The sequence below is a fragment of the Macaca fascicularis genome, chromosome 13, assembly GCF_037993035.2.
Source record: "Macaca fascicularis isolate 582-1 chromosome 13, T2T-MFA8v1.1".
NCBI classification, from domain to species: domain Eukaryota; kingdom Metazoa; phylum Chordata; class Mammalia; order Primates; family Cercopithecidae; genus Macaca; species Macaca fascicularis.
In genome coordinates, this window is record NC_088387.1 from 94473280 (window position 1) to 94488937 (window position 15658).

The 15658-nt window shown below is 45.8% G+C and overlaps 1 long non-coding RNA gene across 7 annotated transcripts in view; it reads right to left on the reverse strand.

Moving 5' to 3' along the window:
- The window catches only part of LOC102134951 (uncharacterized), a 67215-nt gene that overhangs the window by 20589 nt on the left and 30968 nt on the right, over positions 1–15658 (reverse strand). For 3 of the 7 annotated variants that reach the window (XR_010580645.2, XR_012422537.1, XR_012422535.1), the window contains exons 3-4: positions 11839–11956; positions 9160–9235 (exon numbers count right to left, since the gene is read on the reverse strand). This is a non-coding gene — a long non-coding RNA (uncharacterized lncRNA). Of the gene's footprint in view, positions 1–7548; positions 7670–9159; positions 9236–11838; positions 11957–15658 lie in introns of those variants that run through there. The other 4 variants (XR_006691468.3, XR_012422534.1, XR_012422536.1 and 1 more) reach the window with 2 other exon arrangements.

The following is a 15658-nucleotide window of genomic DNA, read 5'->3' on the forward strand; positions in this document are numbered from 1 at the left end:
TTGATGCTAACTACTAGGGCAAAGGTCTTTTTAGCCCCCCTGTCCAAGACAAGATTGGTCCTGATGCTGGCACACAACAGAACTCATGGCCATGTGAGGCAGCAGTGTGTTAAGTTGTCTCATGTGTGAATATTAAAAGGCTGTATAGAAATGTAGCCAAGAAGATACACTGGCCTCTCAGGAAGGTCTTCTAAGGACCAGGGGCTGAGCCAACCAGTGGGGAGGCGGGCGCCCAGAGAAGCCCCAGGCCCAGAAATAACTCATGTGGTCTATAAGAGTGATCCCATGAGCTGCCTCAAACACGGCTTATAGTGGGTAGAATTTAATTCACCCAGTATCCATTCTAGTACTCCATTCTTCCCTCCATTCAAAATAGATGTCAGTAAGCCCTATCCCAGGGTCAAAGGCAACCAGTGTGTGTCTTGTGGGTTCAGTCCAAATTCCATGTGCTATAAGCAGGTTGGGCAAATGTTAGATACTACAAAGAACACACAATGTTTGTTATTTTTTTGTTGTTGTTGTTGAGACAGAGTCTCGCTCTGTCGCCCGGGCTGGAGTGCAGTGGCCGGATCTCAGCTCACTGCAAGCTCCGCCTCCCGGGTTTACGCCATTCTCCTGCCTCAGCCTCCCGTGTAGCTGGGACTACAGGCGCCTGCCACCTCGCCCGGCTAATTTTTTGTATTTTTAGTAGAGACGGGGTTTCACCGTGTTAGCCAGGATGGTCTCGATCTCCTGACCTCGTGATCCGCCCGTCTCGGCCTCCCAAAGTGCTGGGATTACAGGCGTGAGCCACCGCGCCCGGCCCTAATTTTTGTATTTTTAGTAGAGACAAGGTTTCATCATGTTGGCCAGGCAGGTCTCGAAGTCCCGACCTCAAGTGATCCACCCACCTCGGCCTCCCAAAGTTCTGGGATAACAGGCGTAAGCCACCACGCCTGGCCCTAGGCATTACTTTAATTCAGCCACAAGAAACGGGGAGCCAAGAAGTTCAAAATCCTCCCATCAGAAGGCTGGAAAGAGAAGAAAGGCTGTGTCTACTTAGGCTTCAGGGTCTGGGTCTTTGTCACAGTTTTGTGAGGGCTTCTATCCCAGAAATAAGAACAGGGAAGTGAAAACAAAAGGATGCCTATAGGTCTATGAGTGCCAAGCAACCATCTCCATTTTCAAGATGGCAGCCTCCTGAACAATCTGGGTCCCAGCATGGCTCTCTGCAGGTGAAAGGTCAGCAGTGCTATCCTTAGGGTGACACCCTTCATAGGGTCCTGGGACAACTTTACCCAAACAGGAATAATCACACCGATCTGCATATATGTGTCTCTTTGTGAAGCAAGAGCTTTTGAAGCATTCAGATGGTTTTAACACAATATGGCATGCAGCTAGAAAAGGAAATCTGGGTTTTCATCAAGTATGATATTCATCCCAGCGATCCATTTGAAATGAAGGAGGCAAAGTCTTTCAAAAGATGTCTTCCATGATTTGGAATAATTGGGTCCAGTTTAATCTGGTGCATGGCGAAGTTAAAGAGCTACATGATTGCTTCAAGTGTGTTTTGCAGTTCCCAGAGCCACTAATTAGCTCTATGACTTAAAGGTTAATGAGATAAAACATCTATAAATCAAGTTGATGGCTAATGCAAGAAGAATGCCCCCAACTCCCGCTCTACCACACTAACACTATAATCTCATTCTTTCAGGCTGTCCATTTGATTCAATTTGATTATGCATGAATATATACAAACAAGTGTGTAATTAGAAGATTCATACTTAAATTATAAACCACCTTGCCTAGGCTTCTTTCTAAATGTGGTTATTCAATACCAATAAGAAAATAATCATTCATTATTAACAGAATTAATCATATCAGAATTAACCGACTGGGTGAAAGGTTTAGATGTGTACCTTCCCACAAAGCAAAAATCCATATGTTGCATTCAAAATGTATGTTCCTTAAAACAAATTTCAGAAAATAAAATTATGGGCTGGGCACAGTGGCTCACACCTGTAATCTCAGCACTTTGGGAGGACAAGGTGGGCGGATCACTTGAGGTCAGGAGTTTAAGACCAGCCTGGCCAACATGGTGAAACCCCATCTCTACTAAAAATACAAAAACTAGCCGGGCATGGTGGCACATGCCTTTAATCCCAGCTGCTTGAGAGGCTGTGGCAGGAGAATTGCTTGAACCCAGGAGGTAGAGGTTGCAGTGAGCCAAGATGGCACCACTGCACTCCAGGCTGGGCAACAGAGCAAGACTCTATCTGAAAATAAATCTAAAAAGAGAAAATTATGGTGGTTTTTTTGTTTGTTTGTTTGTTTGAGACAAGGTCCCACTCTGCTGTCCAGGCTGGAGTGCAGTGGTGCCATCTTGGCTCACTGCAGCCTTGAACTCCTGGGCTCAAGCAATCCTCCTATCTCAGCCTCCCAAGGAGCTGGGACTGCAGGCATGTGCCACCACACCCAGCTAACTTTAAAAAATTTTTTTTGTAGAGACAGGGCCTAACTATGTTGCCTAGACTGGTCTTGAACTCCTGGGCTCAAGTGACCCTCCTAGCTTGGCCTCCCAAAGTGTTAAAATTACAGGCGTAAGCCACACTGCGCCCAGCCATAGGTCTTTTTTTTTTTTTTTTTTTTTTTTTTTTTTTTTTTTTGAGACGGAGTCTCGCTCTGTCTCCCAGGCTGGAGTGCAGTGGCCGGATCTCAGCTCACTGCAAGCTCCGCCTCCCGGGTTCCCGCCATTCTCCTGCCTCAGCCTCCCGAGTAGCTGGGACTACAGGCGCCCGCCACCTCGCCCGGCTAGTTTTTTGTATTTTTTTAGTAGAGACGGGGTTTCACCGTGTTAGCCAGGATGGTCTCGATCTCCCGACCTCGTGATCCGCCCGTCTCGGCCTCCCAAAGTGCTGGGATTACAGGCTTGAGCCACCGCGCCCGGCCCCATAGGTCTTATTTACTGAAATTATGGGGGAATTTGGGGTTTAGAGAACATTCTAGCAAACCTTTTGTATTTTTAAGGATTCTATCCCCCTAAATTCTGTATTTGTGTATGTGAAGTTTTCAGCTGGTTATGAGCACAGGCTCCAAATCAGGGAAACCAGCTCAATACCATGGCGTCATCACTTACTATCTCTGTGTCCTTGGACAAGTTGTTTTTGTTTTGTTTTGTTCTGTTCTGTTCTGTTTTGTTTTGAGATAGAGTCTCGCTCTGTCGCCAGGCTAGAGTGCAGTGGCACAATCCCGGCTCACTGCAAACTCTGCCTCCCTGGTTCAAGCAATTCTGCTGCCTCAGCCTCCCAAGTAGCTGGGATTATAGGTGCGCGCCACCACACCTGGCTAATTTTTGTATTTTTAGTAGAGATGGGGTTTCCCCATGTTGGCCAGGCTGGTCTCCATCTCTTGACCTCGTGATCTGCCTGCCTCGGTCTCCCAAAGTGCTGGGATTATAGGCATGAGCTACAGCGCCCTGCCTGGACAAGTTATTTAAACCTCTGTGCCTCAGAGAATCACTTGGGCCAGGGAGGCAGAGGTTGCAGTGAGCTGAGATCGTGCTACTGCACTCCAGCCTGGGCAATGCAGCAAGACTCTGTTTCAAAAAAAAAAGAAAACCCTCTGTGCCCCAGCGTCTCTATCTATAAAATTGGGATAATAATAGATTCAGTCTCATAGGGTTCTTGTGATGATGAAATATGATAATTCATTTAAGTCACCTAGTACAGGGCCTGACACATGATAAGTGTTCAGTAAATTATGATGATTATAACTGATGTGGGGGTCTAAATATACTTGGATTTTCCTTATAAAGCCTTTTGAGTGAATATACAGTGTCGAAGTATGGATTTAGTATGACAAAGTTCTTTGCAACTTATGATGAAGGTACAGTTGTTCATTATTAAGCTAGTTTGAGTATAATATTTAGCAAATTTCCTTTTGTCAAGGACTTGATGTGCCTTCTCTTTTCCCCCTTATAGAATCTTTTTTTTTTTTTTTTTTTTTTGACTGGGTCTCACTCTGTTGTCCAGGCTGGAGTGCAGTAGTGCAATGATGGCTCACTGCAGCCTCAATCTCCCTATCTCCCTGGGCTCAGATGATCCTCTCACCTCAGCCTCCCAAGTAACTGGGACTATAGGCATGAAACACCACACCCAGCTGTTGTTGTGTGTGTGTGTTTTTTTTTTTTTTTTTTGGAGAGATAGGGTCTTACTATGTTGTCCAGGCTGATCTCCAACTCCTAGCGTCAAGTGATCTGCCCACCTCGGCCTCCCAAACTGCTGGGATTACAGGAGTGAACCACTGCACCTGTCCCAGAATCTTTTTTTTTTTTTTTTTTTTTTTTTTAACTTAGAAGATTAAAAGAATTTTTGTGTTCTAGGCATCCAAATCCCTGGGAGATGGGAAAGTAGCCTAGAGTCCCATTTCTATTTGATGGATGGAGCCCTGAATAGAAATGGCATTCCCCAGAATAGAATGGCATATTTTGAGGCTTTGGCCCTACAGAGGAAGTTTCCAGATCTTCTGACACTCTCTGATCCTTCTGGCTGGATCCATTTCCTCCTGGAAGAGCACACAGAAAGTATGGTCTGGTGGGAGCAGAGTCTCAGAACAACCCACTCCTGGGTGCCCTCACTGCACGCGTTCCAGCAGCCAAGGACATCTTCTTTTGTCTTTGGCTGCAGGTTAAAGAGCAACACAAGTGGATAGTTGTGGGTAAATTCTAACACAAAGTATCAGCCGCTGGCTCTGGTGCTCTGAGAAAGAACCCCATTTAAATTATTAGGAGAGAGTCAAGGAGAGAAGAGGAAGCTGAAACCCTGCAAAGAGCAGGGCCTGCAGCTGCAGCCCAAGTTGGCCCAGCTCTGTTGACCTTGGCTTTGCCTTTGAGGAACACACGCTTGTGTCTGCCTATTTCATCAGCTGTCCCCCATCTGCCCTTTCCTTTCCCACCCTGGGAAGTGGTGAGGAGGGTTAAGTGACAGCCTGTGAGGCAACCACTCAAGCACAGGGGGAGTCTGAGGGAGGCTGTCTCACTCTTTCTAGCCAGGACCCACCCAACAGGCTCTCCTCAAATCCAAGTCGATGAAGGAAAAGTACTCATCTGCCCCAGGGTCTTCTCCACTGTCCTAATACTAAATGGACTCTATCCTATATCCTCACGGCCATGTGTGGGGTGATGTGCAGCACCTCTGAACCTGTTTTGGCCAGGGTGACCCCCAGAATCTCAGAATTTTAGAGGTGGAAGATCTCAGAGGGCATCTAAAGCAACATTCCCATTTTACAGATGATAAAACTGAGGCCCAGAGAAGTAAAATGACCTGTGGAAGGGCCCACAACTAGATTGCATCAGTATGCTGAGACTACAGCCCATGTCTCCTCACTCCTGCACAACAGAGAGCTAAAGGACCAGCATGTTCAGATGTGGCCACTCTGAGTAGAAGACAGCACCAGAGATGAGTGCTCAGTGTCTGTGAAGTCATAGGGGCTTGGCAGTGGGAGGCTTAGGAGACTCTAAGTTGAAATACATTTTGAATATATGCAGAAGAATTTTTCGATCTAAGTCTTGGAGGAAAGCAGGCCAGTTTCAGGCTGAGATGGGACAGGCACTGACTGTGGGGAGGGGGAGAGGCCCATTCTGGAGCAGTCCAGGAATCCTAATCCACACCTGGGTGGTCCCCAGGCTTCCAAGCCCCCTGGGATCCTGGGAAGTTCCAAGACTGCTGAGGTAGGTCAGCAGATTGCCAGGCCCACTTTGGGGTGCTCAGAATGGGTCAAGAAAGCAGCCATCAGCAGAAGGTGTTGACATGGGACTCCAGGGTACTAGGTTGAGACAATGTGCATTGATTTAACAGGCATAGAAACCGTAACTGCACACAACTTTACACACATATTCTTTTTTTTTTTTTTTGAGACGGAGTCTCGCTCTGTCACAGGCTGGAGTGCAGTGGTGCGATCTTGGCTCACTGAAACCTCCACCTCCCGGGTTCACGCCATTCTCCTGCCTCAGCCTCCTGAGTAGCTGGGACTACAGGCTCCCGCCACCTCGCCCGGCTAATTTTTTGTATTTTTAGTAGAGACGGGGTTTCATCGTGTTCATCAGGATGGTCTTGATCTCCTGACCTCGTGATCCGCCCGTCTCGGCCTCCCAAAGTGCTGGGATTACAGGCGTGAGCCACCGCACCCGGCCTCTGCACACATGTTCTTATTAACATGTTGTTCCATTGATCATCTAAGGGGTGGCCAGCTTCCCTGGGTCACTTGCAGCTAAGAAATGCAGCCTCAGTGACCTTCAACTGAGGAGGAGTCGACATTGGCTTCCAGTCTTCCCAGAGCCCTTGTTTAAGAACCACCTTCTTTGGTTTTTCACCCCAGGGTTGCTGGGGACACCTGATGTCCTACATTTCTAGGCTTTTCCTGGCTTCTGAAAACCTTGTCCTGAAAGTCTCTCTGAGAGCAATACAAATTGAACAGACACTCGGGTTGTTTGACATGTGTGGTTTTGCCAAAGGCAACATGTTCTTTGACCAACTTCTGAAACTCCCCAGTTCTCCTAGTCCCTCTGGACTTGAGTATCAGCCATGTTCTTATGTTGATACCAAGCGCCTGGGTAATAACAATTCTTCTAACCACCTTTCTGATTCAGGGCTCTACTTTGACAACACAATTGCTTTTTTGGGATTTTTGTAAACATCTCAAAAGGGCAAGAAACATTCTTCCTTTCTTTTAGCCCAATGTAGACCTGAGGTTTTTCAGCTGTCAGCTGAATGCTGGGCCCCACCAGTGCCTTGTAGGTACAGTCCCATCCACTGTGGGGTGGGCTCCAGGGAGGGCCCTTGGGTCCATGTGAAGACATTAGGAGGGGCCATGTGAAACCAGTGTCTGAGGGGCTCCCCATGAGGCCACCAAGCCCCTGTCAAACCTAGTAAGTCACCCTGACACCGGCCCCACCTTCCTCAGAAGAACAGTGAATAAACAAGAGCCTGTGAATTGGTAACCCCAGGTGGGGGAACAGGGAAAGTGCTCAGGCTCACGGAGGTGATCCAGAGCAGCTGGTAGAGTCACAGCGGGGAAGCAGGGGAAGGAGATGGGTCAATGAGAGAGCTCATGTGGGGGAGCCTCCAGACAGTGGAGGAGGGTCCAAACCAACATTTTCTATTCTTTGCCCAGTAAAGTTTCTTTTTTTTTTTTTTTTTTTTTTGAGACGGAGTCTCACTCTGTCGCCCAGGCTGGAGTGCAGTGGCCGGATCTCAGCTCACTGCAAGCTCCGCCTCCCGGGTTCACGCCATTCTCCGGCCTCAGCCTCCCGAGTAGCTGGGACTACAGGCGCCCGCCACCTCGCCCGGCTAGTTTTTTGTATTTCTTAATAGAGACGGGGTTTCACCGTGTTAGCCAGGATGGTTTCGATCTCCTGACCTCGTGATCCGCCCGTCTTGGCCTCCCAAAGTGCTGGGATTACAGGCTTGAGCCACCGCGCCCGGCCTGCCCAGTAAAGTTTCATGAGTGAACTCAGATGTTTGCTTGCTCTCATCTCACCTTCTGCCCCTGAGGAGGAAGGTGGGGGATAGCTGGTCCAAGGATTTGGACTTTGGGGCTCTCCATTTCTAAGTAAGGAAAAAGTCAAAATGAGCCATCATACTCTGTCTTCATTTCATCCTTGGCACAGACAACATATTATTCCAAAGGAGAGCTGATAACAGAATTTAAAGGGAAATTAGAGATGAGAACATTTAGTCATCATCCTCATTTTGCAGATAAGAAAACTGAGGCCCAGGGAGGTTAAACATTAAATAATGTGATCCAAATCACCCAACCAATAATTGCAGAACTTGCAGGACTAGAATTTGCCACCTAATTCCCAGTTCATGCATTTTCTTGCCTTCTGCCGTGCCTGACAGGTTCCCAGCGGTGAAAGTTGGCCTTGGAGCGCCCTCCCATGGCTGTGGACAGCTACTGGAGCAGCTGTGGCACAGGCCACAGAGCCCTTAAACAAGGGCTCTGTCTCAAACTTGAGGACAGAATGACCTGCAGGGTTGGTTAAAACAGATTGCTGGGCCCCACCCTTGGAGTTTTGGATTTTCTAACAAGTCCTCAGGGGATGCTGACCTACTGATTCAAAGACCACTTACTGAGACTCTCAGATGTAGATAAAAGATTTTGCAGCCAGAATACCTGGTTTCAGGTCCCAGCTCCGCCATCCAAGTGCTGATACCTTGAACATGGTACTTAATCTCTTGGCATCTCGATCTCTTTATTTTATGATGGTAACAATAACAACCACCCATAGGGTTAATGTGTAAAATAAATAAATCAGATGTAAAATACCTGAGACGTGACATACTGATGCTGTGTGAATACACAGACTCACAAATATGTGACCTTTGTCTGGAGAGATGCCACTGGAGGCTAGGGAATGTCCACAGTGATAAAAGCATTTTCTTAATGCTACTCAAAAATACAACAAATCCAGAAGAAATTGTGTTTATCCTGCCACAAATATTGGCTGAGGAATTACCAGGGCCTGGCACTGTGCTGTATACCACATTTGCAAAGGTGAACGACAGTCCCTGCCCTGGAGGAACAACTAGAAGGAAGATAAACATGCAAATTGTAATAATTACCCTAATCCAAAATGAGCCGGGGAAGGAACCCTGTGCCTAGAGCACAGAGCATCCAACCCTGTCTGGGAAGTCAAGCAAGGCTTTGAAAAAGAACCTGACTTTTGAGTAGGGTCTTGAAGGATGAATAGGAGTTCTTTAAGAAGAGAAGTGGTAGGGGGCACTCCAGGCAAAGGAAACAGCATATGCAAAGTAGTCACAAAAGCATGAAAATGCATAACATGTTCAAGGAAATCGCACATGGTTCTACGTAACTGGAGCTCAGTGGGTCTGGGAAGAGGATTAGCAAAAAAGGCTAAGAAGTTTGGGCCTGATTGTGATCTGGTGGGAAACCATTGGAAGACACCCGACGAGGATTCCTTGGAAAGAATTCTTAATGATTTCAAAGGCGAAGACTTCCAAGCCAAGGGCTTCACCACATACACTCAGTGGCCCCAATGCCTGACAGCCTCCCCTGCCAGGAAGCCTAGCCCGGAAACGCCTCCCAAAACGGGTAGTGGCGCTGGGGAAGAAGCTTCCCTGGAAGGCACAAGCAGTAAACGGGCAACCTCTTACCTCTTACCTTCATCAGATACTGGCGGGAAGCACCCTCCTGGCAGGTTTCTTCATCCCCCTCTCCTTCTGTGGGTGTGGAGTCACTGGGAGAACAAAGGGATGTTATCTGTAGCTAATAAGTTATGGGAGGGGGAGAGAGCTGTAGGCGCCTGTGGGGGTGGGGAAATGAGTCCTGAGCAGCTCTGATGCAATCCAGGAAGAGACAGGTGGAAGCCTGCACCTGGGGAGCAAACCCCCTGCCTCTCCAAAGTACATAGAGATTTGAAGCTGGAAGAGGCACCTCCAAGACTTGCCCGTGATCCCACAGCTAGCTGACGCCTGGCCCCCTCTCCCCACATCTGACTCCAAGATAAAAGGTCTCAGTCTTGGAAAAACTGGCGGTTGCTGTGTTCATTGACCTCACTCCCTCTTCCTGAGTCTCTCCTGCAGCCTTACTTTCCCACCCTGACCCTCTTTCAGACAGCCTTTGGTTTCCAAACAGGCATAGAATGTGGTGTGCAAAAAATGGCCTCCGCTATTTTTGAAAAAAGCAATGGCAAGAAAAAAAGAGCAAACTGCTATTCTGAGCTACATGGGCTTGGGGTTTTGATTCCAATTTCTTTGTCTCCGGTGGAGGTGGAAGCAACTTGCTCTTGTGGGAATAATCCCTTTTGTTTTTAGGAAAAGATTTTAATAGGTCTTTGGGTTATGCAAGGATAAAACGTGAACCTTTTCTGGAAAGGAGACAGTGCAATGCAGGACAATGTGAGGCCACAGGCTCCTCTTAATCACTGTAAAAGGTGGCTTTCTTTGAGAAAGAGTGGCATCTCTGCAGGAGTTATGGGGAGTTTCGTTAAAGCTGTCCTTGGGGAATTTAAGAGAGGGGCCTGGGCTGGGCATGGTGGCTCACACCTGTAATCCCAACACTTTGGGAGGCCGAGGCGGGCCGATCACTTGAGGTCAGGAGTTCAAGACCAGCCTGGCCAATATGGTGAAACCCTCTCTGTACTAAAAATACAAAAAATTAGCTGGGTGTGGTGGCAGGAGCTTGTAATCTTAGCTACTTGGGAGACTGAGGCAGAAGAATCGCTTTAACCCAGGAGGAAGAGGTGGCAGTGAGCTGAGAATGGCTCCACTGCACTCCAGCCTGGGTAACAGAGTAAGACTTCATCTCAAAAAAAAAAAAAAAGAGAGAGAGGGCTCTGTTTCTGCAGCGGGCACCAGCAGGATTGAGCTGGTGACTGGCAGGGAGGACACCCAGGATGTGTGTGAATTCTCAAGAGTCCTTGCAAACAAGGGGAGAGGAAATCCAGGCAGGGCTGAGCTGTGCTTTTCCCATTTGGTGACTGAAGGGACTGATTGTGAAGGCAGGTGACAGGAGGCTGGGTGGGGATTGTGTCCTATTCCTGTCTCTGGCAGAGCTACCAAGGGCATCCATGCCAGTTCAACAACCCACTGAGCTCTTCCTAAAAGGACTACAAAGTCAGGTCAAACAGGCACGGCCAACCCTGGTTCCCCTGCCACAGCTGGCCTGGAGTCAGAGCGCCTCCTGAGAACAGAGCCGCACCCATCTTTCCACCCTCTGTGCTGTGAGGAGGCCTGAGGTCTAATGGAGCGCCAGTGTAACCTCTTAGCTCCTAAATGTTTTACTTTGAAATGTCTCTTTTTGCTAAATACCTGACTTTGAAAAGGTAAAATGCTTTCTTTTGAAAAAGTTGTTATAGGAAACCGGATTAAGGAGTTGGGTTTAAAACTGGAACCAAGGGAAGGAATAAATGGGCATCTGGGGCTTAAAGCCCATTATATTAATGTAAAAATTACATGAATCTATTATTTATATAATAATATATTAACATAAACATATATTATGGTACATATTTATATTATTATATAATGTATTATTTAAAAAATTTTTTTTCGAGACTGAGTTTTGCTCTTTTTGCCCAGGTTGGAGTGTAATGCTGCCACCTTCGTTCACTGCAACCTCCACCTCCAGGGTTCAAGTGATCCACCCTCCTCGGCCTCCCAAGTAGCTGGGATTACAGGCATGCACCACCATGCCTGGCTAATTTTGTATTTTTAGTAGAGATGGGGTTTCACTATGTTGGTCAGGCTGGTCTTGAATTCCTGACCTCAGGTGATCTACCCACCTCGGCCTCCCAAAGTGCTGGGATTACAGGCATAAGCCACAGCGCCCAGCCTAAAATATTTTTAAAATAATAATTTATAACATCAAAATCCATTTTGGCTTGGCGCAATGGCTCACTCCTGTAATCCCAGCACTCTGGGAGGCCGAGGTGGGTGGATCACTTGAGGCCAGAAGTTCGAGACCAGCCTAGCTAATGTGGTGAAACCCTGTCTCTACTAAAAATGCAAAATTTAGCCAGGCATGGTAGCACTCGCCTGTAATCCCCACTACTTGGGAGACTGAGGCAAGAGACTCACTTGAACCCAGGAGGTAGAGGCTGCAGTGAGCTGAGATCGCACCACTTCACTCCAGCCTGGGTGACAGAGTAAGACTCTGTCTCAAAAAAAAAAAAATATTCTGGCAGGGCGCGGTGGCTCATGCCTATAATTTCAGCACTTTGGGAGGCTAAGGTGGGCAGATCACTTGAGGCGAGGAGTTAGAGACCAGCCTGGCCAACATGACAAAACCCCATCCCTATTAAAAATACAAAAAAAATTAGCCAAGTGTGGAGGTGCACACCTGTAATCCCAGCTACTCTGGAGGCGGAGGCATGAGAATCGCTTGAACCTGGGAGGCAGAGGCCGCAGTGAGCTGAGATCGCACCACTGTACTCCAGCCTGGATAACAGAATGAGAGTCTGTCTCAGAAAAATAAAAGAAAGAAAAAAATCCACTTTAATATAAATATAATAAATTTGTAGAAAATATAAATAATATGTAAATGTGCAAAAACCATAGATGTCATCATTATCCCACCACCAAAAATTCATTGATGTCAATATTTTAAGATACTTCTTTCTGATCTTACTCAATGCATATAAACAAACACGCAAACATACAAATAATCTAATACACTGAACATCCACCTACACTTATTCTACAATCCTGACGGAGAAAGAACATGCTTCTTTTCTAAGAGTTCTAGCAAAAATCTCAGGACCCACTCTCATTGGCCCAGAATGGGTCACATGCCAATTTCTGAGTGAATCTCTCTGATGAATTGTCAGGCCTGAGTGATATACCCAGTCCCATCCAATCACATGGACTGAAAGTTGGGTGTGGAGAAATAGCTCCCCTGAGGAAAATCAGTGAATTAATACTCAAAAAAGGAGGATTCTTTGTTGGGTGGTAACAATTCCCATGTCTGCTACAGGGATGCCACCCTTGGTTTGTCCATATTAAACTATTAACTGTGCCTTCATGTGTTTGTTCATCACATTCTCTGCAAAAATGCCCTACGCTACCTTTTCTGCTGGACAGATCCCACGTCAAAGTTCTGGTCTATGAACCGTTCCTTTGCAATCCCTCACTGAACCCTTCCTTTGCAATCCCTCACTGAACCCTTCCTTTGCAATCCCTCACTGAATCTTTCCTTTGCGATCCCTCACTGAACCCTTCCTTTGCGATCCCTCACTGAATCCTTCCTTTGCGATCCCTCACTGAATCCTTCCTTTGCGATCCCTCACTGAATCTTTCCTTTGCAATCCCTCGGCAGAATCGGGTGCTCTCTTCTTAGACCCACTTGTTGTGGGCAGGAGTATCCCTGCACTACTCATCTTTACCTTCACCTCGGCACTCAGCACCACAGCTGGCTCAGAGGAGACTCACCATCAACCCCTGTGGAATGAGTCCTCCTTTTTCAGAGAAATCAAGCTGTGCCTTCGTCTACTCAGGCAGCCCTGAACTTCCACACGGTGTATGTTTCCATTTATAAATCATTGTTTGAAACTTGGAGCAAATTTCTCCGAAAGAAAGTCATAGATGATCATTATAATTAAGTTCTAGAACTGAACCCATAGATTGAACCCATAATGTAGTTTATAGGGACTAAGTGTGTACTTTTTTGTGTTGTTACACATAGTGAATGAAACCATGCATGTGGAAATTCTTGACAAATGCAAGTAATTATTATAATAATTAATTACAAACCTTATTATGAATATTATCGCCATCCTTTCCCCATCGTCCTTCTTGTTTTGTCTGGTTTTTTTTTGGCTTTCTCCTCTTTTCCACCAAGTCTCCCTTACATCTGGGTTTACTAGAATGTGATGGACTGGTGAGGAGCCCACGTGCTAATTATAGCAGTGTTCCCTTGGGCAATGTGGTGCGTGGTGATGTGAGAACACACCATTTAAGGGATACTTCCTTGAAGCCAAAGTGACTTCTGAGAACTTTGTCCACAGTGAAGAAGAATGTGGAGAACACACTCTCCCACCAAACGCAAGCCCTGTCTTTTACCCTGCCTAGGCAACCATTTAGGGCAGAGATATTTGTAGAAGAGGATTCTGTCACCCAGGGAATACCTGGGATGCCTGCATCTCTTGTCAGTGGACCTCCAGAAGGACAACTGAAGGGAGGCCAGAGAAAAAGAACCAGAGAACCCGGAGCCTGGCCAGGACATCAACATGAGAACTGAGGTTTTAGTTTGGCAAAGTGAAGGCCGGGAATAGATCAAGACTTGTAAGGAGAGGGTGACATAAAGATTTTTATGAAATCTTGGATGCTTGAAATACATGTTTAGGGAACATTTAAAATAAATTCCTACTTTAGAGAGTAGAATGGTGGTTACTAGAGGCTGGGAAGGCAAGGAAGAAGGAGAAACAAAGGGTACAAAGTTTAAGTTAGACAGGAGAAAAAGTTTTCCAGGTCTGTTCAATAGCACGATGACCATAGTTAATAATCATGTAGTGTACATTTTGAATTGCTAAAAGAATTGATTGTAAATGTTCTCATTACAAAAAATAAGTTTGTGAGGTGATGAATGTGTTAATCAGCTTGATATAATCATTCCACAATGTGTGGGTATGTGTACAGTACTTGTATATACATGTATTATACTATATATATACACACACACATGCACACACACATTGTACTTGAGGGGTACAATGTGATATATATATATACACACACACACATATATAAACATATGTATAAACTATATATATAAATCACATTGTACCCCTTAAGTATATACGATTATTTGTCAATTTAAAAATAAAAATGTAAATTAAAAAATAAATTCTGTTTTAAAAGTGGGTGGCTCACAACACGTGATGTCAGAGATACTGGAGATAACAAATTGACTATACATCTTAATCTCCTTTTTCTCCAAAGACCCACAAAAGTTTTTAAAGCATAAACCCGTGAGAATTCTGAGAATGGGAGTGAGGACCTCAGTGGACAGAAGAACTTAGCAAATGTGGAGATGATAAAAAGTGGCTGCCATGGGGCAACTGACTTGAAAGGGCCCGAGGATGGCGCTGATGATGAGGCCTGAGCAGATGCTCCCAGACAGCCCTGAGAGCTGGGAACTTGGAGGCAGCAGGTTCCGCAGGAAGTGAGTTTGAAGCATAGGCTAAACCCTAGGGAAGCAGTTGAAAGACTTATATGAAGAAATTACAACTCCAGATCCCCTTCCAATCCCAAATAGTCAGGCAACTACATCCCTGCACTTGATTGCAGGGTTTTTTCTCTAGAGAAATAGAACCACAGCACCCCTAAGTTTGGGGATCCCAGCAACAGTACAGCAGGTGTCTGGCTGAGACCGGAGGATTATGTTTAAGTCTACATGTTAATAGTGGACCCCAATGCCAGGCTCCTTCCCTTAGCCCATTCCCAGAAAAGGACTATCAGGTATATGTTCCCTGGCTAGAAGACTGGAGGATTCTTCACTGGAAAAAAATTGTTAGCCCCAGAGAAAAGTCCCCTTAAGATGGACTTTATGTATATGTGTACACATTGGGTTTTATTGTAACAAAGCAACTTGTGCACTGTTAAGTTTGAAACTGAGCATCATCTTTCTTTTCCAGTGAAACACAAATCAAATTTAAAAATAAATAGGAAAGAATTTACAATAGAGAATGTCAATTACAAATAAGATCCTACAGGCTCTGCTGAATCTCCCATTGAGTGACAGGGCCCAAGTCATCATTGGGGGATAATTTATTTTAAAAGTGTCGGCTTTGACTACAAGGATGTCTGTCAAACATCACAATTAAACATGCCAAAGGAAAATCCATGCTGTCAAAATGCTCCCCCACCCAAACATCTCACACCTACCCTTCGCTGACCTTAAGGATATACTTTTATGGTCTCCCAATGAAATAGCCTGAGATTGAGACCTGCCAGTCAAATATGTGCCCATAAAACAAAGTTGCCAATTGTTGAGATGCCTCACTATTACATATGACTGGATAGCCCAGGATCACCAGAAATTTGCAAAAAGTATCCCACATGAAAGAGAGAGACCAAAACAAACAAACGGAAAAAAAAAAGAACTCAAAGGAAATAGAGGTGATGTAAAAATAAACTTAAAAAAAATTTTATGTGTATTTTTA